The 26,663-nt window shown below is 40.0% G+C and overlaps 1 protein-coding gene and 1 long non-coding RNA gene across 2 annotated transcripts in view; one reads left to right on the top strand and one right to left on the bottom strand.

Moving 5' to 3' along the window:
- Nucleotides 1-26,663, bottom strand: part of FAM155A (family with sequence similarity 155 member A) — a 536,157-nt gene that overhangs the window by 311,645 nt on the left and 197,849 nt on the right. The window lies entirely within an intron of this gene.
- LOC106731132 lies at nt 15,243-18,074 on the top strand. The gene is made up of 3 exons (XR_004325867.1): nt 15,243-16,665; nt 16,931-17,061; nt 17,152-18,074. It is a non-coding gene; the product is annotated as an uncharacterized LOC106731132 (long non-coding RNA).

Genomic DNA, 26,663 nt, shown 5'->3' with positions numbered 1-26,663 from the left:
ATAAAGGGTATTGAACTGTGCAAATGGCTTTCTTCTAGGGAAAACATACAAATGCTTACAAAATAAAAATAGTCAATGTTAGGTAGTTGAATACAATGAAAAACAAGAGTAGAAATTTATCCTGAGACTGAGACTATGAGAAGCTTGCCTGATTTTTTTTTTTAAGGAAAGGAGCTTTTGTGCTAATTGTAAAAATAATGTATAATTGTTTTTAAAAATCAATCAATATGATAATAAATAAAAGACAAGGTAAAATGTCTACAAAACTCTATGTTCTTTCACCTACATGTTGCAAACTACTGTGACCATTTTGCTATCTGTCCAGATTGCTTTATGGGGACACACACAAAATCCTAATTTTTCACAGACATGTGATTTCCATTTTGTCTAAATTTATATTATGGGCAGCAGTCACTCTTGGTTCTCTGCCTTCATGTTTGCAACAATTCCATACTTTCTGTTTGTTGAATTTCCTTATCTTCCACTGTCTGAATACTTGGGTAACCAAGGTGGAGTCCTTAAATGTCTATACCAACCCTTTAGATAATTACGGTCTCATAGTTTTAAATCAATACAATAGGCCAGAGTTTCCCAAATAGATATCTCTAGTTCTGAACTCTGTCCTTGAACACGATCTTCACACATTCAGTTGCCAAGATAGCATTATTGGGTGCCTGATGAGCATATCAAATTTAGCATGTCCATATTCTCCCCAGAATGTACAGGCTCCTTCCCAAGCGAGTTCCCTCCCACTTCCCCAAGATTGTGAAGATCCTGTGAGGAGGCTAACACACTATTCTAGGCTAGAGATAACAGCAAGATGGGCTGGGCAGGTGCCAACCAGGAAGGAGAGAGGGAAGATGAATTCTAATGCAAGAATTCACTCTATAATACAGAAATGCTAATTTGGGAACTTGGAAATAATCTTATAGATTACTTCATCCACTTTTTTTTTTTTTTTCGGTTGAGGAGGTGAGGCCTAGAGAGATGAAATTACTTTGTAAAGTTATACATCCAATCTCTCTTCCAACACCATCTCTGTCCCCTAGAAAGACTTCAGTTAGCCTCTAGAGCCATTTCCTAGATTAATTCAAATAGGGTTAGTGTTGCCGAAACATGGCCTCCATAACTTGCTTACCAAATTGAGACTTGAGGACAGAGTTTTGGATAAGGTAGAAAAGGCAACTTTATTTCATTTATTTGCCAGGCAAAGGAGGTCACAGTGGGCTAACGCCTCTAAGACTGTGAGCCTGCTGGGGACAGAAGGCAGGGGGTTTTATAGTAAAAGTTCAAGAGCTAGTTTCCACAGAGATAGCATACAGAGTAACAAACTGTTGCAAAATTGTTCTTTTTTTTGCAGAAGCAGTGGTCAACTTCCCTCTTCTGGGTAAGAAGTTCACCTCCAGCTTTGGGAATCTCTTAATATTCTTGTACCAAGAACAAAGGATGCATAGGAAGGGGCTCCATGGAAAAGCACTCTAGAGAAAAACTTGTACAGTTTAAAGTCAGGTGGATAAATGCTGTTAGCCTTTTAAGCAGGCCTGGGACCTCGGACTGCAGGCTGGGACCTGCAGCTTGAACAACAGGATACAAGGAAACCACAAGGAGTCAAGAGGAGGGCACTGGGGTTAAAAGGAGAGCACTGGGGCCAGGAGCAGGGCACTGGGGTCAGGAGCAGGGCACTGGGGTCAGGAGCAGAGCACTGGGCATGATTCCCCCACAAGGGGGTTGAGTGGACCACTCAAACCTCCCTCCTTTCCAGCCTAACCCTGGTCAGCAAGAGTATGAGAAAAACTCTTTAAAATACTATACAGTCAGGCATTTACAAACACCGTTGCAGATATCAGATGGTCACCAATGACAATAGGGTCCTGCCTGGTTACATTAGCACTCCCATTTTTTACTAAGATAAGAGGCTTTGGTTGTTTGCTATTAACTAAATTATTATGACCTTCTGATTACAATTTCTCAAAATGCATGAATATCCTTAAAAAGCTAATGTCTTCATCATGCTTTCTGAAGAACAGATGCAGTACCTCATTCACAACTAGTTTATGGCATTTTCATTTTTCTTCAGCACTGTTTTGGAGCTTCCAGGATAAAAACAAAATAAAATACATGTACAAACACATAGAAAGACATGAAACAACACAAAAAACAAAGATAAAAAACCTCCTTTGCCTAGGAAAGGTGGAACCAAAGTTGTTTCTTCATACAGATAAATCCTTAGCTATGAGTTACAATCTGACTTTAGATCAATGTCAGTTTTGTCCAGAGTGAATTACTGAGCCTGTCTTCCTTCTTTCTTTCCTTTTTTCTTTCCTTCCTTCCTTCCTCTCCCCCTTCTTTTTTTAATGACACAAGCTCCCTATTATTTCCTTAAACATTTTTTTTCTTATAAATCAACAACAAGAATTGGACAATTCCTTCAGAGTAAGGTTCATATTGTTTGATTATACAGAAACACTTCTGAACTGTAGATGATACGAGACCTGGGTGTGAATCTCAGCTTTTGCCCTCAAGAGCAACTTGTTTGTGCAAGTGGTTTAAACTCCTAAAGCATCAGTGCTCAGGTTAAATGACAAGATTGGACAAGACGATCTGCTGTTTGTTCATTTCTGATCACTGTGAAACCGTGAGAATCGAACCTGAAATCAATATACTCCAATTATACACAGGAAGGCTTTGCAAGCATTACAGTCGGAAAGGGGCTGAGAATAGACAAAATTTTTAGACAGAAGGCACACTAGACCAGAATCAGATCTGAGATCTCTTTAGATGTGACTTTGCCACTCCTAGCTGGGTCACTCAACCTCCCTGAAGTGATGAAGTGGTGTTTTATCACCTCTTAAAGGGACCATGGTAAACCTGTTTTCTCTATGATGAATAATTTTGAGGCAGATCAGATGAGAAATTATGCTGATCTATAATGCAGGTGTTTATATCACAGTGGCATGGCTTACTAATACATTCCTATTTTCCTTAAATGTTATACATCATATTTCCAACTGTATTCTAGTTTATCTTTAAATATCTGAGGAATATTTAAAGATTTCACTTAATATTTAGTTTGAGTCTATTAAATGATTATTTATGTTGAATTCATTCAATTATTCCTTGGTATCTAGCCTTGCAATTCATGTGCTTATAGCTGCCAGTTTTCTCAGGGATCCAACCATCTCACCAATGCTCCTGTTAACCTTGCAGGCCCAGAAAACATACACACAAGAGAACACATGATTCCCTATGCTCATGTTCCATTAGAGACCTGACAATTCATGCATGTTCCATAACTCATCTTCCTCAGTAATTATGTAGCAAAGCTCATTCCACACAATTGACTTGGCAAAGAGACCTGTTAAGAGGATGAAGGGACAGGACAGGATAGTTTTAGCAGCTCTTACTACAGATTCTCTTCTCACATTCTGGTCTGTGAAGAGAAATTTTGGTTAAGTTCAAAATCATTCCTTAATAAAATTTCTTAAGAAGAAAAAAAATGCTCCTTAATTGTTGTAGAAAGCAACGATAAAATTATTCCAAATGATCATTTTCCTTTTTTCTGCACATATTTGCAACTTAATAATTAGCTGTGAAATTTAAATGCTACTGAAATGGTATTGCCAAACCATTTCTAATTAAAATGCACTTTCTATTCACATTTTCCAGGTGATTTATGGGCCTATGACTCTGTTTTCTGTTAGTAACAAATCTATAGAGGCACCAGTCCATTTCTCAAGGAGAAAGATTACCATGCTCTATCCATAACTGCTTAAATGTAAGAACTTACTTTCAAGTTAATAAGAAAAATTGGCCAAATATGAGGGATTCCTTTTAGAATTTTGAAGCAGTAATGAGTTACTGTTGCTGACTGAAAAGACTAAAGTCATAACCATGCAAATATCACAGTGTGAAGTCAATGATATAGGGTTATTTTTAAATATGCCAACATATCAAATATAAAAGAAAAATGGATTAACTAGTATCACATTGAAGTATACTCCTTTCCTTTTAATAACAGATCAGTAATGAACACATTAACAAAGAGGCAACTTAAAATCTGACCATAAAAACTAAATTGAAGAAGAAAGCAAGGATGAAAATGAAAATCCTTTGAGTGTGGTGGGGTTGACCAGTGAGCCATGGTATCTGTGTGCGGGGCTCCATTTTCTATGTTTCCATCTGTTACTCCAAATGCCAGCGCGATTCTAGTGAGCACAGTTATCTATTTTGAAAATGCCATGCTTTTTGCATGTTTTGACACTCTGACCACTTACATTCTATCAATGGAGCCAGTCTTCAGTGGAAGGTTGTTCCACTGCCCTGCCCTGGAGCGGGAGGAGGGGAGCAGAAGGTGACACACGGGGGCCACGTGCAGGAGACTGTTTTAACTCAAAGATTTTCATTTTAACTGAGAAATAAGTCATTCTCAATTTCAAATCTTCCAGAAATATATTTTTCCTCTAACCATATTTGAAGACAAAAATGAATCAAGTAGCTAAAATGCCTAAGACATCATAAAAGCATCCAAGCAGGCAAAAGTTAAAATCCTAATACGACTCCTCCCCCAGACACCCTACAACAGTGGCCTTCAGATCAGGAACGACTGCACCCAGAAGGCTGCCTTCTTGCCAGTCATCCTCACCATCCTCCTTCGCCTCCAAATGCAAGCACATTGAAATTGCTTTTTTTTTTTTTTTTTTTTTTTTTTTTTGCTGTTTAGAGTCATGGAGAGGCTACATTTTAAATTGTTGCCCCTTAATCCAAATGACTATTTGCTCATCTTCTCTATCCACATTTAGATTTCAGTAGTTTGTTTTTTCTTTCTAAGGAACTAAGAAAAAATTTTTTCTCATTTGTATGATTAGACGTTTTTAGAAGACTCAGAGTCAAAATGAAAATACTCAAAGCAATGTAATTCCAACCAGAATTAGTGGATTTTTCATTTCTTGGGGAACATATCTGAACAAAACATTGCTGATTTCAGAACAGTCTAGGATGCGTGCTAGTTTATATGTTTGATATTCTTTTGGAAGACTTCATTGAAAAGACAAATAGGAAAATTATTCTCTCTAATTAAGACTGGGAGTAAAACATGGGATGAGAAAAGAGGGAGAATATGGCAAGTTTCCTCATTAATATTCCAGAATATTTTAATTAAAAATTTAAGTTCTAGCATGGAATTTACCTAACAACAGTGTCTGTGCTACCTCCCAGTTACTCGGTGGCAATGAGCAATGGTCTGGTTGTCTGGAAAGTCTGCTGCGCCGTCAGGATCACGGCTGAATTCTGGCATGGAGCGTAACTGGCATCTTCCTCTGCCACAGTCCCGCTAGCCATGAGATAATAATAATGCTACACACGATGATGACGATAGCTTTCCCTTTCTGAGTGCTTATCACATGCCAGAGCCTATGCTAAACACTTTCCATGCACATTCTCATTTTTTTAAATAGTACCCTTTAAAGCAGCTAAGGTATCATCTCTGTTCACAAATGCCAAAACTGAGAATTAGAAGTTTCATAATTTGCCCAGGGTCACATGGCAACTGGGTTGCAGGGTCTGATCACAGTTTGGCTCCAGCGATGGGCTCTAAACTGCTTTGTCCTGCTACCCCCAAAACGATGATTTAAAGAAAGTGTTGGTCAAAGCATGACGTTCATTTAGTCAAGGACATCATTTCATCTAATCACAACTAATAACATCCTGTGTTTTCCTTGAATCAAAATCATAAGAACGTGATGTGCTTCTCTCCCAGCAAAACAATTTAAGCTATTACTGCTTATGGCCCGAAGTGTGTAATACGCCCTCCTGACCCCTTTCCAGCCTAACTGGGCATCATAGCCAACTGTCCCTAAAGAAGCAAAGACATCTTCCACCTTTCTGTTTACTGATTCAGGACCTGGCTGTGCAGATTCACAGCATACTCAGCAATAACTTCATTATTAGGCCTGCTTACTTAATTATATATTATAATGTTTTTGTTTTTAATATTTCTATTAGCTTTTCCTATGAATATTATCTACAGGTTCCATTAAAAATGCTTTGTCAAAGAAAATAAGACTGTATTCCTAGGAAGGGAAAAATCCTAACTTGGTGTTTCTTAGATATTTCCATTTACGTGCATATGACACTGTAATGTTCTACGGGCTGAAAATATGGCTTGTTTTCCCATATGGTGTGTTTCTAGAGAGCTAGACAGGGGTGTTTCTGATTAAGCAGCGCAGGATGGAGTCATTGCTGCTGGGAAACATCCCCTCCACACAGTGAAACATATTAGTTGAAGAAAACATTTGTTGAAACATTATCTAGCAGACAACCTGTTCCCACACTGAGAAGCTAATGCTACCTCTTATGCACCAGTTATTCCTTCCAAAAACATGTGTAGACTCAGCTAGGCTGTACCATTCAGATCATCATCCATCAAGGGACACAAATCTGGGGATGTCTGAATTTTAGTATTCAGCAGTCAGATCTCTTACAGATTTCTTGACATGCCCTAAAGAACATAATTCGTTATTCATATTTATGCTGCAGGCAAATGTGCAATTTGAGAAAAACATGTTTTCTACTACTTAAACTCACCTGTACAATAAAAAGCCCCAAGACAAGTATTTTGTAACCCCTGCTACCACTGTAACTATGACAATGGCACTAAGCTCACAGTGACCAAATTAAGCAGTAAATGTGATCTACTATTCCCCGAGAAAATATTCTCTATTTTCCTATCAATTTTATATTTCTTAACATCTTGTGAGAAGAAACATTTAAAGTATATTTAGTGATAAATAAAAACAAAATCCAAGTTAAAACTGTTACTTTCTTAACACAAATGTTGTTTCCAAGCTGAACAGTCAGTGGGTTGGTTGGTGCATGCTTTCTCTGCTGTAATGTTTCTGTAAGGTACTAGCGATTTGGATTTCTAAAACACGTTTTATCTATCCTGAAGAGTGAAATAACTTATTGGGATTGATTCGTTCTATTTCGTAACAATCTAGCTTTGCTGAATTAACAAGGCACTGTTTGAACTTTGTTCTGCCCCAGTCCATTTGTAACTGTAGGTAATTCCTTCTCTGTTACTCTGGCAGCTGAATCTTATTATATTTAGTTCACTGTACCTGGGCAGTTTTCCTGAGGGCCTATAATGTGTAAACTGTCATTACAATAAGGCTGGAGGTTTCTGAGGTGTATCAACAAAAAAAGAGAGCCACGAGAAAACTATAATGTGCTTACCAACTATTTAGATGTAAACAACAAGAATACTGCATATTGCTACACTGGTCTTAGAAATTCATCAGCTTGAATGAATTTGTGGAATATAAAAAAGGTTATAAATAAATAAGCTAAGCATTTGATTCCAAAGGCTGGAAAAATAATCATATGGATAACCCAAAGGAAGAACAAAGAAATGCATAATGAAAAGAAATACTGATTTAATGAATTAGATAGCAAAAATAGAAGAGATTTTCAACAATACCAGAGGCTAGTTTTTGGAAACTAGTAGTAAAGTGGAAAAATTTCAGGTCAGGATAATTTGTACTTTTCTTTTTAAAGAGAAAGAAGTCCCAAATAAAAACAATTAAAATAAACAGAGTTGGTTCACTCGATTCCATTGGCACACTAAGGACAAACACATAGCTCCCTCACGCCCTCCCTGACCTAGTCTGTCTCTACTGCACAGGCAAAATAATGATGTGATAAAAACCCAGAGTCTGGAGTCAGACCTTACAGGTCTGAGCAGCTGTCAGACTTACTAGCTGTGTAACCCTGGGCGATTTATTTAACCACCCTTGTCTCACTTTCCACATCTTTAAAATAGGAATTATCACAGACCCTAACTCATAGGGCTTTAGGAAGATTTGTTGAACAGAACTTGTAAAGCACTTAGAACCATACCTGTACACAGAAAAAAATTATTCAATAAAGTAAAATCCCTTAATTTTTCTCTTCAGAAGGATGGGGGTTTTTCCAGGGACCTCTGTCTACACTGAAACATTGGACTGTTGCTTTTGTGAAACTCTGTACTTTCCTTATTGTCCATTTCATATTGTTTTAAAACATATCTGCATATTGTTTGACATTTCTCCCATTCACGGATGTCAACATAATTTCTCTCCCTCTGAGTATGGACTGACCTCTGCGTCTTCTCCTGATGAACAGAATGTGCTGGAGGTGAGATTGCCTGGCTTCTGAGAGTAAGCAGTAAAAGGTGGCATGGCTTCGAGGGGGCTCTCTCTTGGGGTTCCTGCCCTGGAATTCACCCACCATGTTTCAAAGAAGCCTGGGCCATGAGCAGAGACCACGTTAGTGCTCTGACCAGCCGCTCCAGCTGAGGTCCCATGAACAGCCAGTATCAGTCTCCAGGTATGTGAACAAGAGTCTGTCCAGACAATTCTAGGCTCCTCTCAAGCCAGCTCAGCTGATGCCAAGTGGAGCAGAGATGAACCGAAACTACAGACCCCTACCCAACCTGCAGATTTAGAGCAGAATAAATACTCCTGTGGCAGATTAGGCTCCAGGTGGCTTGGTGTGCAGGAAGACATTCCAGGACAGATTCTGTTTCTAAAAGCGGGGTGTTGTCATGTCAGAAAACATGAAACCTGCATCAGTGTTGTGACTGGGTGGTGGGTGGAGGCTGTTCCTGGTGATATACATCTAATTCTAGGGATGCAAGCAAGGAATATATTGTATTATATACATATATATATATATATATATATATATATATATATATATAAAGTTTATACATAATGTAATTAACCACATTTATAAATTAAAGGAGAAACATCACATGATCATGTCAATTGATTCAGAAAAAAAAAGCATTCCATAAAATTCCATTCCTTTAAACAAAAGTCTTAGCAAACTGTTGTCAAAGAACATCACAGATTTAAAACACACTTGAAGAAAATATTTGCATATACGTAACAAACAATTATCACAAATGTATCTGTATTTATCTAAATTGATGGATATATACATGTGCATGCGTATGGGTGTGTGTGTGTAAGTATTCCTAAAAAATCAATTTTTGAAAAAGGAAGAAGAAATTAGCAGAGGAAAATAGACTAGGAGACTCAAATATCAAAAGAGAAGAGATAGTAATGATGATGGTAGAGATATGACAGATAATTGACTCATAAGTAATGAAGGAAATGCAAATTAAAGCCAGAATGAGATTCTCTTTCTGCTCTCAGATTTACTCAAATGTAAATGGTCTGAAAAATTAAATGCTGATGAAGCTATGTGGAAAGAAGAAATCACAGGCAGTGTTAGTGGAGAAGAAACAGGCTCGGCTGCTGCGGCTTGCAACTTGGCAACATCGATATCACTGAAGGTATGTGCGCTGTATACGACCGATCCGTGTTCCTTGCAGGAGGGTACGTGGGAGAAACATTCAGACTGCAAAGTGAGATCGGAGGCTTATAGAAGATTGTCTGCTGCACTATTATTTACACAAACAAAACAATCAGAAATAGCCTAGATATCTATTCATCTAAGTGGATGAATAAGAAAATGTGAACAAAGGAATGTATATATATGTAAATGAAAATATCTCAAAACCATAAATTAAGTGAAAATACAGTACGACATACAGTATTTTGTCATTTATAAACTTCAAATAGAAATGAAACCATGATACATACTGTTTCTGAATAGAATATATATGCAAATATTTGAAAATATTTGTGTGAACCAATTCCTTACAATAATAAATTAATCTCTCTCTCCATGCGTATGTATATGTCTATGTATAGGTATGTGTGTGTGTGTATAATATATAAAATAACCTGTTAGGTCTGACTCTCTACAGAACCTGAGTAACACAGAGGGTATATTTATGTTATATATATATATTTTTTTTTTTTTTAAACAAAATAAAACAAGTGCAGCCTCCCCTGGAGGCAGTTACAAGGATTTGATGAGTCAGTATTGGTAAAGCACTTAAAACCATGCCTGGAAATTAGAAAACTACCATTTGAATGTTTAGTAAATAAATTTACTCTCTATTCTCTGTAGAAAGATGGGAGTTTGTCCACAGATCACATACAATTTCTTTTTCTACTCTGACATACTGGAGTGCTTTTCTTTTTGAAACTTCCATTATTTTTCAATCCCATATCTCTTTTCATTTTGATAAAAAAAATTCACATATTGAGATATAAGGAAGTCATTCTGGCATCTACCTGAGCTAACGTGAATTTTATGCTAGCTAAAATAACCTGTTTGTGGTCTATTTAACATACATTGTCCATCTACTTTAATTATTAAAGAAAGGAGCACACTGACCAGAAGTAAAGAACGTTCACGTTAAAAATAAAGATTAAACGTCCCTCCTTCCTGGGATGCCAATGCTGGTCCTCCTTTGATGGTAAGACTCCCTTCCCAGGTGCCAAGGACATATGGGTTCGTGCTGGTCTTTTGTGTGTGTGTGAAACCTTGAAGAAATGTATCCTTGACTCGTTTAATGTTCTTTGTTCTGACAAGATGTACAACAGTGCTGGAAACCATGCTTCTCTGGAGCAGTTTCTCACAGTGATCTGGGAAGTGGGTTTCCGGGCTAGTTCTCAGTTTGGCTCAAATAAAACTCCTTTCTGTTCTTACTTTTGATTGTTTATTGATTATTTTACTAGACAGTTTCTAACCACCAGCACCTAAACATGAAGCCAAGATTTCAAAAATCAGCCTATATAAAATCATCTTCCTCTTCTTCCTCCCTCAGTTCAGCTACCACTCTGTGCATTTATCTTTTTCCCATCAAGGGATAAAAATCATACCTATGAAGGCATCTACTTCTATAAAAGCACAGAGCTTGTCTGCAGTCAGTACTCAGTAAAGCTACCTTCCTTTCCTGTTCTCTGTACCTTGAGCACATCACCTGCAGGTTCACCAACTTACTCCCCCTGCCTAATTATTGTCTCCACGACTGTCCTCTTGTCCACATCCCATTGTCGTTTCATAACCCACCCCCTGCATCATAAAACAGCCCTCCCTCCTTCAATTCCTCTGGTAACCATGGTCCATAATATGAAATTGTCAGTCATCAGTCAGAAAGTAGGTCCAAAGGGTGCCAGTTTATTGCTCCCCCACCCTCAAGGTGGTGGGCTGGAGCCCAGGGACCAGCCACTTCCTTTTAAGCCAGCCTCACTGATTCTCTGTGTGCCCTAATATGAAAAAGCTGGGGAACAGTGGCTTATACTAGCCATCTACGTTTAGAAATTAGGATCTCAGACTATTTTTCTCTTAAGGCAGATGTGCATTCTGCTCAGTTAAATGATAAACCATCTCAAGACTGATGAACGCTATCACTTACATCTTCTGTCTAGAAGACAGCCATGCGTATGATAACTGCTTAGTGGAATGTACTTCTTAAATAAAGTCTCTCATGGCCTGAGTTTAAAATTCCAGCCTTCCCAATTTAAAGCCCCACGGTCCTTTGGGATTTCATACTGCCCACTCTGTCAAGTCCTAATCTGTAAAGTGGCAGACTGATACACTCCACGCAAGACCGTAGTGAGGATTAATGGAGCAAATGCATCTAAAGTTCCTGTTACACAGAGGATGTTCAGTAAATGCCAGCTGCTTTCTCGTGTGATTTCCATGCTACTGATGAAGATGAAGGGGGAGATGTGAGAGTTTACACCTGCATCCAGAAGACATACACTTCCTGGAATCTATTTCAACAATGAAAGATTGTAAGAAGAGAAAGTGAAAATTTGAATGTTAAGATTAAAATTCCAGAAAACACACACACACACACACACACACACACACACAGTGCTTTGGTTTAAAGTGGGCACAGGTGCCTGATTCTGTCCGTCTGCCTGATGACCTGCACGCTCCTGGGAAGAAGTCTCCCAGTCACCCGATGGTGTCACACTGAGTAACAACCCAGCAGCAGTTGCCAGTTTTAGTTCAACAAGTGCTAAGCATTTTGTTGCCCTATATGCTGTAACCAGATTTTTAAAAAATTTTTTATTGAGGTGTAGTTGATTTATGATGTTACTTTCAGGTGTATAGCAAAAGAGATCCAGTTATACATATACATGCAAATACATTTTTTCTTTTCAGATTCTTTTCCATTATACGTTATTATAAGAAATTGAATATAGTTTCCTGTGCTACACTGTAGGTCCTTGTTGCTTATCTCTTTTATATATAATAGTGTGTATCTGTTAATCCCAAACTCCTAAACTATCCTTTCCTCACCCTTTCCCTTTTGGTAACCATGATTTGTTTTCTATGTCCATGAGTTTTTTTTTTTTTTAATTTTATTTTACTGAATTATAGACAGTTTACAGTGTTGTGTTATTTTCCAATGTAGAGCACAATTTTTCAGTTATACATGAACATACATATATTCATTGTCATATCCTTTTTCACTGTAGATCACAGTGATCTACCACAAGATCTTGCATATGTTTCCCCGTGCTATACAGTATAATCTTGTTTATCTATTCTATATCTATCTGTCAGTATCTACAAATTTCGAACTCCCAGTCTGTCCCTTCGCACCCCCCTCCCCTCTGGCAACCACAAGTTTGTATTCTCTGTCTGAGTCTGTTTCTGTTTTATATTTATGTTCATTTGTCTTTTTCTTTTTTTTTTTTTTTTTCTGGATTCCTCATATGAGCGATCTCATACGTGGAATCACGCTCCTGGGAAGAAATCTCCCAGTCACACTGATGTTGTCATACTGAACAATAACCCAGCAGCATTTGCTGGTTTTAGTTCAACAAGTGCTGAGCATTTTTTTGCCCTACATGTTGTAACCAGATTTTTTTTTAATGTATCTTTCAAAGCCACTGATCTTCTCTTTTTTGATGGAAAGATGTTAACTGAAAGCTGAATACAAATTTGGTTTTGAAACAGAATTCAGGGAAAGCTTCTGAGAACCTACCTGCTACCTGGATAACAAGATGCTTCCTTTCCCTTCCTCTAGTCCAGAGCAAATGTCAGAAGCTGCTATTTCACCCATCCTTTGTAGAACAAATGCCAGACAGGCTGACATATGAGAAGACGCACAGTGCTCTGGGGTCACCGGGAACAGTGACAGAAGTAAAAGGACAAGCCAGGACCCAGGCTGCCAGGAGCCCTCCCACTGCAGCCGATGGGGGGAGGGTAGGGGCAGCAAAAACAATTCTGAGAGCACTTTGCTGTGTCCACCTCTTCCTGGACTGCAAAAAAAAACAAAACAAAACAAAAAACTGGATTTATAGTCAGATGTCACCCAAGGGTAGAAATACAGAAATGAAACATCTAAGTATGGAAAAGCAAAAGTTTTTACAGAGCAATTATTGTTCGTTCCATGTATGGTAAGGAGCTTAGTCATTCTGAAAAATTTCTTTTAACATGGAAATGCCAGGGTATATACGAAGTCAGATTTCCCCAGTACATACAATTAAGGACACATTGAGCAAGATATATCCATGACAGACACATTCCATTTGGCACGAGATTTAATAACCCAAATAAATCAGGTGTTTTACATTTTAAATTATGCTTCCTTGAATTTGAATATATTTGGGTCCCTCTAAATTTAACCAAGCAAATTTGGAAAGCCCTGCTTTCCATTTGAGGAAGCAATCCAGGTATACTTTGTGATAGAGAGCCCTTTTTTAAAAATGCCAGATGAAAGGAATCACTTAAGTGCAATCCGCTGACTGCATTCAGCTGTCTTCCCAGAGAACCGTTAGGCGGAAGGCCTGGCAGACAGAGCAGCCCGGGAGTGGCAAGCGGAAAGGAGCCCGGAAGCGCGGGGGGCTCTGCTGCAGCTGTCCTGCCACCGCCTGCACCTCCTCCTCCTCCTCCTCCCCAGCGCTCCCGCCCCAGCACCGGGTAGGTGGCCAGCGCTCCCCCGCCGCCACTCGGAACAGCCGCAGCGCCCCAGCACCCGTGTGCTCGCCTGCTCGCATGGAAACTTCGCTGTATTTCATTCTTAGAAGTGCTTGGCGCAGGTACCTAAACCGGGAGGTGCATTTTGTTCACATAATTATTTACTCGTTCAACCCATACATACTAGAATATTCCACAACAAAGACAAGCGTGATCCCTGCTCGCATCGAGCAAATAGTAACGAAGGAACACAAACACTCTAACAGCTACTCGCAGGTTGTGATAAGGGCCGCGGAGCGGGGCGGAGACAGACGACACAGGAGGACCTAAATTAAGACAGGGCGGGGGACCCTCTGTGGAGAAAGGAGATTCCAGCGGAGGCCGGACGCAGCCGGAAGAAGCCAGCCGTCCACAGCGCGCGCAGAGCGCTCCAGGGGCGGCGAGGGAGGGGAGCGGCCGGAGGGTGGGGGCCATGGGTCAGAGGGCCGAAGGGCCAGTTTTGTCACAGTGCAAAGGAAAGACCCTCGAGTTCTCAGTGGCGGTGGACATAGTCTAACTTACACTTATGAACAGACCGTCTGGCTGTGGTGTGGGAAATGGATCAGCGCCAGGACAAGAGTGGAAAGCAGGAGACCCCAGGACCCCTTCTGCAGCCGTCGGGTGAGGCGGTGGGGGCGCGGAGGCGCGGGATGCGAGGTGCAGCTCGCGGGGCTGGCTGGTGCCCTTCACTGTGCCAGGGCCCTGGGGGCGGAGCCTGAGGATTAGCGTGTACGGGGTGGGAAGGAAGCAAGGTGGACAGTCTGGAGATGGGCTCAGATGTGGCAACAGCGGCGAAGTCTTGATGATTTATTTCTAAATACGTCTTACATCCATCCTCCCCGCTCTTTCTTCCTAGCATTGCCACTCCAGAAGAGGCTCCTCGCCTCATACCTGGAATGACAGTAGGAGCAATCTACCCCATCAGAAAGTATCTTACTGCTTCACAGCAAAACCGTCCCTACACTGGACCCTGGCGATCAGCAAGGATTTGGGAAAGAAGGCAGCTGGATGACAGAAAATTCAGCCTGGGTTCCCTTGGAATGTAAACTAGTCTTTCGCACTTTGCGCTTTTCTTTATCAGATCATGGCCAAATATACAATCTTTTACTTAAGTCACATTTGTAAGGAGAAGAAAACATATTAACCATCTAATGAATTCCAGAGACAGTCACAGGGCATTTGCACTGGAAGGTTCTCAGAGGTCATCGAGTCCTGCCACGGACTGACACGAATGAGCGAGCTGCTTCTGGGTCCACCGTGAGCTACGGGCGGAACGGGGGCAAGACCGCGGGCCTGCGGGTGCTTCGTGTGTCCGGTCTACACTTCTGACGTAGCCGTGTTGTATGGTAAGACTTAACCCAAACTACTGCAGCCGAAGCTATTTGTTGCAGAGGAGGCCAATATGGACATTTCAGAAGCTCTAATGCCTGGACATCCTGTTTTCTTGTCAAACTTCCCAAATCAGAAACGGACTAGGGAGTTAGAAAGAAGCAGGCGTCCTGCTTCTTGTGTTCATTATTAAGTAATCAGGCACACATCAGTCAGCATTTTCTTTTTCCCTGGCACTTTCAGTTGCCTTTGTAGGGCCTTTAAAATGGAATAATCCCCAATTGTGATGTTTGAAACCTGTTCAAAAAAAAAAAAAAAAAAAAAAACACTCCTCTAGGACAGGAAAAAAAAAAGAAAAGCTGCCAACCCTTAGCCAGGAAGCTTATCACTGAAGTCCAAAGTCCACACGGGAACCATAATTTGATGGTGAGCCAGAGGAGGGATTCCAAAAGAATGGTGATGATTTGGTCAAGCGGGAAATACCCTTGATATCTCTGGCTTTCAACCCTGAGCCACAAAAAGCCATCACATGCTATAGAGACAGTGTATGTGGGAAACGATGTGCTATTGTTTGAATGAGACAGGGTAATCTCTAATTGTATGTGTCTCTGGAAATTCTAAGAGGAACAGAAAAACCTCCAGCCTTGCAATTCTTGTTGTTCACAAATATTCACCAGGATTCTAGACTTTTTATCTGCAGCCTTTTTTTTCACCTTTATCAACCAGAGGATGTGTTCCCTATCCATGGATTCCCAGGTAGATGGGCAGCGGCTTCTGATATGGTTGCACAAAACGACTTTCTCACAGCAGTAAGAACCCTGCGCATAAGCTTTCTTGTCCACCATCTTCCCTTGGAACACTGGGGGTATAAAATGGCAACCAGTGTATATGTTCAGTACATAAGGACACGCAGCCAGTAAATCATGCCAGATGTCGGCTCCAAAGGATCGAGTGTATTTCCAGCTTGACCTCATTCTTCCTCTGATGGTCCCGTCCTGCAGAACCATGTGGTAGAGAAATCTAGCACAGTCTTGTGCAGGGAGGGCATGAGAGGAGTTTGCCCATGACACTAACTCAAAGCTTCCCTTCATCGCAATTAATCACCGTCTCTGTGTATTTCTGCGTTTTCCAAAATGTTTTTGGTTTATTTGAAGAGAAATTTTAGGTCCCTTAGAAGTAATCCTTTCTGCTCCTTCACTCTCCCCTCTCTGTCTGCTTCTCTCTCCCTCCTTCTCTCTCTTTTCAGTTCAGTGGGAAGGACTCCTGCCATTCACCTCATCATAGCTTTCACGGCACCACGCTTACTGTGAGCTCAAATACGGCGCACACTTGATGGACAACCCTTGAAGCCTCACTCTGCCAAGCGGAACACGTGGCTAAGAGCAGACTGGCTCCTGGTGCTGAGCGCTTTGCCGCCGATCCCTCCCATCATGGAGGGTATGCGGTGTTCTGGCTGACCTTCAAGTGAGTGATTACGTCTGACTGCCTCAACCTCCCCTGAAATTCCACCAGATTCTTCAGTCCTAAATTGCAGTGTTAACACAGCAGTCCACTATTAGGTAGTTCGCATATTTCCAGGTTGATAAGAGTATTTTCTTACTATAGTTTTGACTTGATAAACATTTTCTAGTATCATTAAGTTTCCTTAAGGTTAAAAGAATTACAGGGACATGCGGGTTCATATTTTTTATTAGTGACAATGTTGAATGTTCTAATTTCTGTCAAGAAGGTGAGAAACAAGACAGTAAAATAATCCTGTTTGGTGAACTCTTAAGCTAAATGAGACTGAAGTAAAATCGCAGAGAGAGGATTGTTGAGTCATCAGAAGCGCGGTTCTGCGCGGTGGCTGGCCCCGTTGCTGTAAGTGCCACGCTGACAGGCTCTCGCTTTAAGTGGCTATATTGTTGTTTCCCCTATTACAGTTGCTGCGCTATTTCTTTCTGCTTCTAGGTGTTCTGGTTCCTTGGGGACGGTAAACATTTAACCCGGGCCTGCCTGAATGTGACGCCAGGCTCTCTGACCTGTCACCCTTACTCTTACACCGAACACTCAAATCCCATGAGAAGAACTGAAGCATTCTGCTCCACAGGGGCTACACTGAGGGTCTGGGTAAGGCTCCGACCTGCTGAGCAGAAATCAAGTTGAAACCCGATCCCTTGGGTTCTGCTCCTAGAGCGATCCTGGATGATTGAGTCAGCCAAGCCCCCATCTCCCTCCTGGCTGCGAGTCAGTTCCGGCGTGTGCAACGGGAATGACACTTCCTCTCCATAGGAGGCGCCGCTGTGATTCATGGAATGAGATCTGAAATATGCCCATGAGTTTCTCCTAGAACGATTACTCCATCTCACTGATGCTCTGTCTCTGATGAATTTGCCTGCTTACCTCAGAGCTAAGCTACTGACAAAAGAGAAATATTCTATACTAAACTCTGGGGCCGCTTTCACCGCAGATATTTATAAATCCATCTGTCCAGGTAGAGTGTCGATATGCAATTAACAAATTACTCTCCACCAGCAGAAACTATTTCTATTTCAGATATAGCTCAGGTATTTCCATTTGTTTTTTAAATCTCTGTGTTTTTTCTCACTGTAGACAGAGCACCCAGTAGGGAGTGGTTTTCAGAAACTATTACAGAAACTAGTTATAACGATGGAACTGGGAATGACATACCATCTACAGCGGTTTTTTGTCAAAGTGAAAAAGTACATGGAGTATGAGACCATGTATATCTGGGAACCAAGTTCACTGTACCATGCAAAGTTGTAGAGATCATCAAACGAACGTGATTTGATGAGCAAAATCTACAGGATGCCAGTATATCAAAAGCAAATGCTGTATCATATCACTTATACGTGGAATCTAAAAACACTGAACTCAGAGAAACAGAGTGCAGAAGGGTGGTTGCTGGGTTAGGGGAAATGGGAGACGTCAGTCAAAATGTAAACCTCCCAGTTATAAGAGGAAAAAGTTCTGAGGGATAAACGTACAGCATAGTGATCATAGTTATTCATACCGTATTGTACAGTTAAAGTTGCTGAAGATAAATCTTAAATGTCCTCACCACAAAAAAGAAATTATATGACATGCTGAAGGTGTTAGCTAAGACTATGGTGGTAATGCCTTTGCAATATTTCAGTGTATCAAACTGACACTTTGTATGTCTTAAAATTACAGATGTCACATGTCAATTACATCTCAAAAAAGATGGGAAAATCGAAATGTAAATTACTGGTTTTCAATAAAAAAAGAAAAAGAACTTTTGCAATAGGCTCCACTGTTGCCAAGGACTTGCTCTTAAGAACGCAGCGGTTTCTGCTCCAAGCTGGAGCCTGAGGGCTTGAGTCACTGGGGCCGATGGCTCCCCCTGCAGACTGTGCAGAGCGCATAGATTACACCACACACGCAGTCAGCTCTGTGGTCTGTAGTTAGTCTTTCTGTCAGGTCCTGTGAATATAATGGAGTTAGAGGGTTTATAAATCTTCCACGGTTTAAATGTCTCCTATCATGACTCCTTTTTCATTGACTGAATCTGTATTCAAAGAAACAAACATACAATAACTTTTCTTTATATGCTTCTTTTTTTCCAGGAAAACTGTTTTTTACGCAAGGTCACATTGTTTAAGTGGAAGGCCTACATCACTCAGAAAGGAAATGTTTCTGAGCTTTGGAACAGGGTAAAGAAACTAGAAAATAACTGCTCTTGAGCCCTATCTCTAAAGCCACTCTTGGAAGGGTTTTGAATGCTTAAGAATTCTAAATGCAAAAACATCCCAAAACCTTCAGTGAAATAAAGGTAACTGTACTATGGCTCCACTGTTTCTTTCTGCTGTGTGCATGGTTCAAGCCAACTGCACAAAACCTCGGTAGAAATGCAGACACAGGGCTTGCCTGCTGTGAAGTAAGGAGAGTGTGTGTGGATTCTCTGCACCCCCAACATCTCCTGAGCTTTCTAAACACAGGGGATGCTCACAGGTAGCTATTCATTAAAGCAGATGAAGCGGCCACACAGAGCAGACAACGTTAGTCAGAATGAACCTTTTGGACGAGATTCTATTTAAACAAGGAATAGAAGGAAAGAACTTGTTTTGGCAGAAAGGATCGGGGAGTATTTTCTAGCTGGAGCAAGGGTGACACGCACAGCGTTTTAAAGTGCGACCGTGGATGAAAATGCACAGGGGGCGCGTCTGTTACATCAACACGTGCACTTGGCTGATGGAAGCACAACTTCTGTCCAGTGCGGAACAAATAACCACAATATTATCACTTTTCATCTGCATAGGACTTTAAAAATTTGTGAAAGGTTTCTCAACATTACAGCACTAAGTCTTTGCAGGAGAATGACGCAGTGATAGAGGAACAAGCATCCTCGCTGTACGGACATGAAGGCTCAGGCGTGTTAGTGAGACACCGGAAGGTGCTTACAGGAAAGAGGTAGCTGTCAGATTTCTTCTGCTTTACTGTCTAATGTAATCCATGAAGCCAGTGTGTGTTTTATACAAATGTAAGTACATATCTTGTGTGGTCAGTGTGGAGGAAGGATGTGAAAAATCATAGCAGACATTATTAAAGCTCTTAAAATTCACGTTGTTTATTATAACTCTTGCTTTTCCACAGTATATTGGAGTTTCTTGGTAACAATGATGAGAAATCAGAGCTGTCAATTTGTAGTTCTGAGAAAACTAATGTCATCTTGTATAATTTTTTTTCAGTCAAGTTATTGTTTATTTTAGAAGACTAATATAATTTTTAAAGATGGTATAAAGATTGTCTTTTTTAAAGTGAATTTTATTAGTTTGGATAGTAAACTTCATTCCTGTGACTTAGAAATCAAAATGATTTAATAAATTATAGATTAAAAAGTCTTGCTCTGACTCTAATTTCTGTTGTCCTCAATCTTCACACTCACCAACCCATCCTCACCTCACAGTACACATCTCTGCTTTCACACTCAGATACACACACACACACACACACGCATCCACATTTCCCTCTTTCTTACATAAAATACAATCTAATCAATTTCTTTTTTATTCTTTATTCTTTTCTTTTTCTTTTTTTCTTTTTTACAGCTGTGGAGTATTTCAATGTGTGGATGTTCATGGATAAGTGCTTGGGTTCTTTTTTTGCTATCAAACCTTTGACCAGTAAGTTGTAGAACAGACATCATTAAACTGTAAAGTTAGATTCGCTCATACTTATGGCCTTTGACCTTGGCTCCCAGCCTCCCTCAGTTCCTCTTCTGATCACCAGGTTCTCTGACTGCTTGTTCACCATCATCAATACCCCTCTTACCTTTGACCTTGGCTCCCAGCCTCCCTCAGTTCCTCTTCTGATCACCAGGTTCTCTGACTGCTTGTTCACCATCATCAATACCCCTCTTATCTTCTCAATAAAAAAGGAGAGGAGAGGAAGGCAGGAAGGGAAAGAGATGTTCTGGTTCCAAATTTTCCAGATAAATGCCAGGTTATACATTCAGGCCAAAGTTAAAAGTAACACATTCAAATGTGCTAAACCATAGACATTTACAAATTTTTAACACATAGATTTCTTCTGCATAACCCTCGACTTTTTCCAGCACGCGTTAATTTAACCATAAAAGCACGAGATTCCTTTCGCCAATCAGGGCCCCAGTCATTAATGCTGGGGAATTAATTACCAACAACCCTGGTGCAGGCACAGACTTCCCATGCAGAGTATCACTTTTTCTTGTCTTTAAAGGTTACATTTCCACTAGCACCTGACCCTAACTCATCTCTACTTGCAGCTTTATGTAGATTTGGCATTAGATTCTTCTCCACCCAGGGCAACGTAACTTGGGGGAAAAAAAAAATGGTTCAATGTTTTTGATAAAAAGGGCTAAATGGAGAGCATTCTAATGACTCAGAAAAGATGTCAACTTCCTGGCATCTAGCAGAAAACAGCACGCAGATAGGAACCACCCACTCCAAATTATTAGCTACATCTGAAGCGATTAAGGGATTTATTTAATGCAAAAATTATTTAAGGTGTTGTATATCAGAACATGCTTAAAAGTGCCATAGGGATATTGTGAAATACCGTAATTTCCCATCTTTCATTTCTACTTATCTTACTGCTGCATTTTATGTGAGGCACTGGTTGTCTATACAAAATGCTTCTGCAAAATCAAAGTTTATTAATGAGACGCGGAAAAAAAATAAACAGGTCTCTTTTGCTTTTGCTTAATGTAATGCCAATGTTCATTTCCTCCTCATTATTCCCTCACAGGGCTCTTCGTCTGTCTCCCAGCCAGGGGAGTGTTACAGTTTTCCATTAAGGATAATATTTCTGGAATAAATGTTCTTTCTAGTCTGAGCTTACACGACACCAACAAAACCTGTTGAAGAGAAAATTCATTCCTACCTGACACCAAATAACTGTTTTAACTGATTATTTTCTCCGAACTGACAGGTAGTTTTGGCAACGCAGACAGACACAGCTTAGTCAATTTAGTGCATGAGTGATACATGAGGGGTCCCATGTTCAAAGTAGAAAAACTGTACAGTGGTTCACTCAAGACTCAGAGTGTTTATTTAGTTCAGTAACACCTACTTTAAAAGTACTGACTGTGCAGATTATAAAAAGGTTTTTTCCCAACTTGTTCATCTTACACACTACATAAAATTGGAAAATAATGACAGTGGATATGTAACAGTTTTTGTTAATAACTGATGAGGTGACAGATATGTCAAAATCTTTAAAAAAAATATCGTGAGCTCCCGCTTTTATACATCTTTCCCAGTCACAGACTCTATAAAAAAGTTACATGCAGAGGTGCTCCCTGGGCTACTATTTATAACTAGAAAGTGGAAACAATCAAGAAGACCTACAATAAGAAAGTGCTTAAACAAACGAAGGCACATTTTATTTCTCATTCTTCTCTGCCACACAGTGCAAGGATGACTCAAAAGTTGGGTCAGTTTCGGAGTGCCATATTGTTCCTCATTCTCCCCTCAAACATCCTGCGAGGAGCAATTCCGGAAGGTGAGGCAATTTCAAGATGGCGCAGCACACTAACAATGGTGTCAACACATAAAGAAGGTGAGGTCTGTCCCCTGTTGAAATTGTTCTAATCCAACTGCTTTAGCCTTGGCTCTATGTACCAGTGAACTTGGGAAAGTTGTAATTACCCAGAAAATATATTATCATTTCCCCTGGGATGTGGGAGTTAGAGATTGATTTTCAAAAAAAAAAAAAAAAACCTCATGAAAAGAAATGAGCACTTTGTGGGATTAAGCACTGCACCAGCATGAGTCCACCATACGAATTTACCAGACCCTATATGAGTGGTATGAACAGATTTCTTAAGATTTTTTCCTCCTTATGATAATTATTAGAAAAGCCCATAATGGAGTTCATGATGTCATATGACAAAGTCATACAGTTTTCAGTGTTATTTACCACGAGTGAGGGGGAGGCTGTCTTCCTACGTGCCAGTGAAACCTTAATGAAGGAGTCCCTTTGTGCCTGCATTTTCTCTGCGTGAAAGCCACCCGAATGGCAGCAATCGGGACACATTCTTCCCTATAAGCCTAGGAGTGCAATTTCCTGTAAAACTTATATTTTAAAGCCTACACCAAAGGCTTAAAGAAAAATGCCACTCAAAGCAACCTAGAACAAAGAATCAAATGAAATACCACTACGGAGAAAGCACTTAACTATCGACTCTGTTTCCTTCCCCTCTTCTGTTACTACTGACTCTCAGCTTAGCTCTGGAAGCATCCTGCTCTCTAGAAGGAAAGTACAAATTTGCACACATTCAACGTGAATGCCTTCCACAGGTTTGCTTATTTTGCCTTAAACTTGAGGGTAGTTATTACCTTAGCGTTGTTCTAAAATCCAGCTCATTTAAACATTAGGAATGCGATGCTAAAGGCTTTTTTCTAAAAGCCTTGAACATAGAGGGGGGAAAGCAAGGAAAGTAATTTTCTTTTCATTTCTAAGTAATGTCTATATGGAATCTATAAATGTTATAAAGATGAAATTATTCTCTCATAACTCTGAAAATGGACAAGACATTTCTTCAGTAGCGTGGACACTTTCCTTACCCATACGGCTGATCTTTTATGTTTGTTTGTTTTTTAATAAACCATATGACAGCCTGCTACCCTTGTAACAGACACTTGACATCTTTCCAAAGCAAGACGTTTCATTTAAAAGGACAGCCAAGATTCACGCTCCGGTCATTGGGTGTCCTAAATCAACAGACATGTTCTCCTGTTTCACTCTGCATCTGTGCGGCGCGTTTCAGCTGGTTTAAGGCAAACGCCAAAGCCCTTTGCATGTAAGACATTATACCTCCCCAGTCTCCGCTTTCCTTCCACTAGGCTACCCCTTCCTGCCATTGTTTTTTCAAGCAGAATGTCAAGGGAGTAATTAATTGTCTTGTGCTATTTTGTGAGAGTCAATTAGAAACTGAGGCCACGGACAGAACTGTGAGAGTGAACATGTTTTCATTCAAGGCAGCCCATCCTTTACTTCATCTCCTTTTGTGTCACAAAATGTCTGAGGAACCCTTTACCATTTCCACATTTCATAAATTATGGTTCACATTATTAAAAGGTATATTGATTCAATGTGCTCACAACTACATAGCAAATGGAAAAGATAATTAGCTATAATAAGGTTGCTAAAGTATTTTGCATATCAAAAGGCAATATGCTTTTTTTTAGTTGCTTGAGGTAATTCTCAATGCTCCTCTAAAATGAAAGACTATCCAAGCTTTAGGTGATATCTTGAACATTTTTCAGTCAAATTTATTTTTTCTTCTTCAGGAAGGAAACTATTATCTAAACTGATACAGTCCATTGGTAAATGTCATTTAAAACAAACAAAAAACAGACCCTGGTTACCTTCTACATGGACTGCCAATGGGATTTTTTTTTTTTTAATTATTATTGATGGTTTTATTTCAAAATAATTTATAGGAAATTTTGGCACTTTTTAATAATCAAGGCACTGAGGCATCAAAGTGCTACTTTGACAAACATATTTAACCTTAGGTTAAGAAGTGATGTTAATGTGTTCTTTGTGAATCTTTTCCTTACCTACAGGCTCCCCAATTAAATTTCATACCTCTTAGGACATTCTTTTTAACTTTTTCCTGTTATTGTAAGTAGCAGGGTATTTACCGTCTGTCCTCTACTTCATAATAATTTATCTGAGAGAAGTTGTACTTTCCAATTTCTTACCCATCTCTCATCCACCCAGCATGGAGATGAATTAAATCCCTTAAGACTCATGTGCCCTACTTTTGCAAGGTGGCTTCTGAGTGACCATCAGTTGGCCAATATAAGCACTGAGATAAAGCAAATAATACAGTGGATACTGTCAGGAACTCTCACTTTTAGTCCTGGCACTGACTGAGCAGCGGCCTCTATTTCTCTGTTCTAAGAAGAATCAGATGGGTTATGTTACGAAAGTTCCTTCAAGTGCAAATTTTAAATGATTCTAATATGCAATCCAAGTACCTCAATACTTTGATGTGAAACTAAGTAATCATCCAACCCAAAGAACAACTAGTGACACACATAAGCCCAATGACAAAAAGCACTGCCGTTGTTAAGAACTCCAGTGGGGATTACTGACTGCCACGCGTGTCCAGTCCTAGTCTACACATTTAAAATTCACTACCATCTGAGCACTGAGATGTCCCTCTACAAAGAGTGAGGCTCTACTAACATTTTATCAATTTCCACAATAAAATTTGATCTTTTAAAATCTCTCAAAAAATAAAGACTAATGTACGTGAAGGAAGAAAAATTTCTAGACATATAGTCAACAGCCAGGTCAGCTTTATGAAATGCCCATGTTTAAATCAATGGTCATAATTTTTCAAAATTTTTTTACTGTTTTTGAAAATAATATTAATATATATATACACAATCATTAACATATGCTACTCTCATCCATTATACATAGATTTATTCAGATCAACATAAATAACAAAGTCTTTGAAATACATTTCTACAGTTATTTATAAGTAATTTACAGTATTTTACTCTAAGATGTGAAATTGTATCACTGAAAACTGTGACTGAGATGTTTGGCAGTTATGTAACCCCGACCAAAATACTAGTCTGATTCATATCTCCACATCAGACCTCAACTCTGATCTTCCTCTTTAGCTTCAGACCCATATTTTTGATTGTCTATTGGAAATCACCTCTTGGTTAGTACACTTGCTTTGTCAAAATCAGTCCAAAACTCACGATTTCCCCTCATTCTCCCACTTGTCAGTCTCCCCATCTTGACTGACGATGGTGTCATTCATCTTGTCACTGAGCTACAAACTCTGAAGTCAGTCTTAACAACCCTTTTTCCCTTACTTCATTCATTTTCAGTTGGTCACCAACTCCTATGAATTCTACTTCAGAGATAGATAGATAGATAGATAGGTAGATAGATAGAAAGATAGATATTTTAGAAAAGATATCTTGATTGGCTGGAGCGAGAAGATCTCAGAAGCAAAAATCCTACAGGCAAACCTTGTTTTATTGCACGTCCCTTTGCTGCTTGGCAGATATCATATTTTTTAGAAACTGAAGGCTTATGGCAACCCTGCTTTGAGCAAATCTATCAACACAATTTTTTCCAATAGCAGTTGTTCACTCTGGGTCTCTGTGTCACATTTTGGTAATTCTCACCTCATACTTCAAACTTTTATTATTATTATATTTGTTATAACCTGTGATCTGAGATCTTTGATATTGCTATTGCAGTTGTTTGGGGGGGCGCCACAAACCACACCCATCTGAGGTGCAAACTTGATCGATAAGTTTGCGTGTGTCCCGACTGCTCCAGCACCAGCCACTCCCCCATCTTTCTCCCTCTCCTCAGGCCTCTCTATTCCTTGAGACACAGTAATATTGAAATTGGGCCAGTTAATAACCTTACACTGACCTCTAAGTATTCAAGTGAAAGGAAGAGGTGCACTTTAAATGGAAAGCTGGAAATGATTAAGCTTAGTGAAGAGGGCACGTTGAAAGCTGAGACAAGTCGAGAGCGAGGCCTCCTGCACCAAATAGTCAGACTGTGAATGTGAAGGAAAAGTTCTTGAAGGAAATGTAAAATGCTACTCCAGTGAACCCGTGATTGATAAGAAAGTGAAACGGCGTTATTGCTGCTATGGAGAAAGTCTGAGGGGTCTGGCTAGTTCAGGTCAGCCACAACATTCCCTTAAGCGAACGCCTAATCCAAAGCTAGGCTCTAATTCCCTTCAATTCTATGAAGGCCAAGAGAGGCTGGGGAGCTGCAGAAGAAAACTGTGAAGTCAACGGAGATTCGTTCATGAGATTTAAGCAAAGACGGCATCTCCATGACATCGAAGTGCAGGTGAAGCAGGACGTGCGGACGCAGAAGCTGCAGTGAGTTCCCCAGAAGAGCCAGATCAGATCATTCATGAAGGCGGTTACACTAAGCAACAGATTTTCAATGGAGACAAA

Source organism: Camelus ferus, chromosome 14 (assembly GCF_009834535.1).
Source record: "Camelus ferus isolate YT-003-E chromosome 14, BCGSAC_Cfer_1.0, whole genome shotgun sequence".
NCBI lineage: Eukaryota > Metazoa > Chordata > Mammalia > Artiodactyla > Camelidae > Camelus > Camelus ferus.
This window is presented reverse-complemented; position numbering and strand designations above follow the sequence as displayed.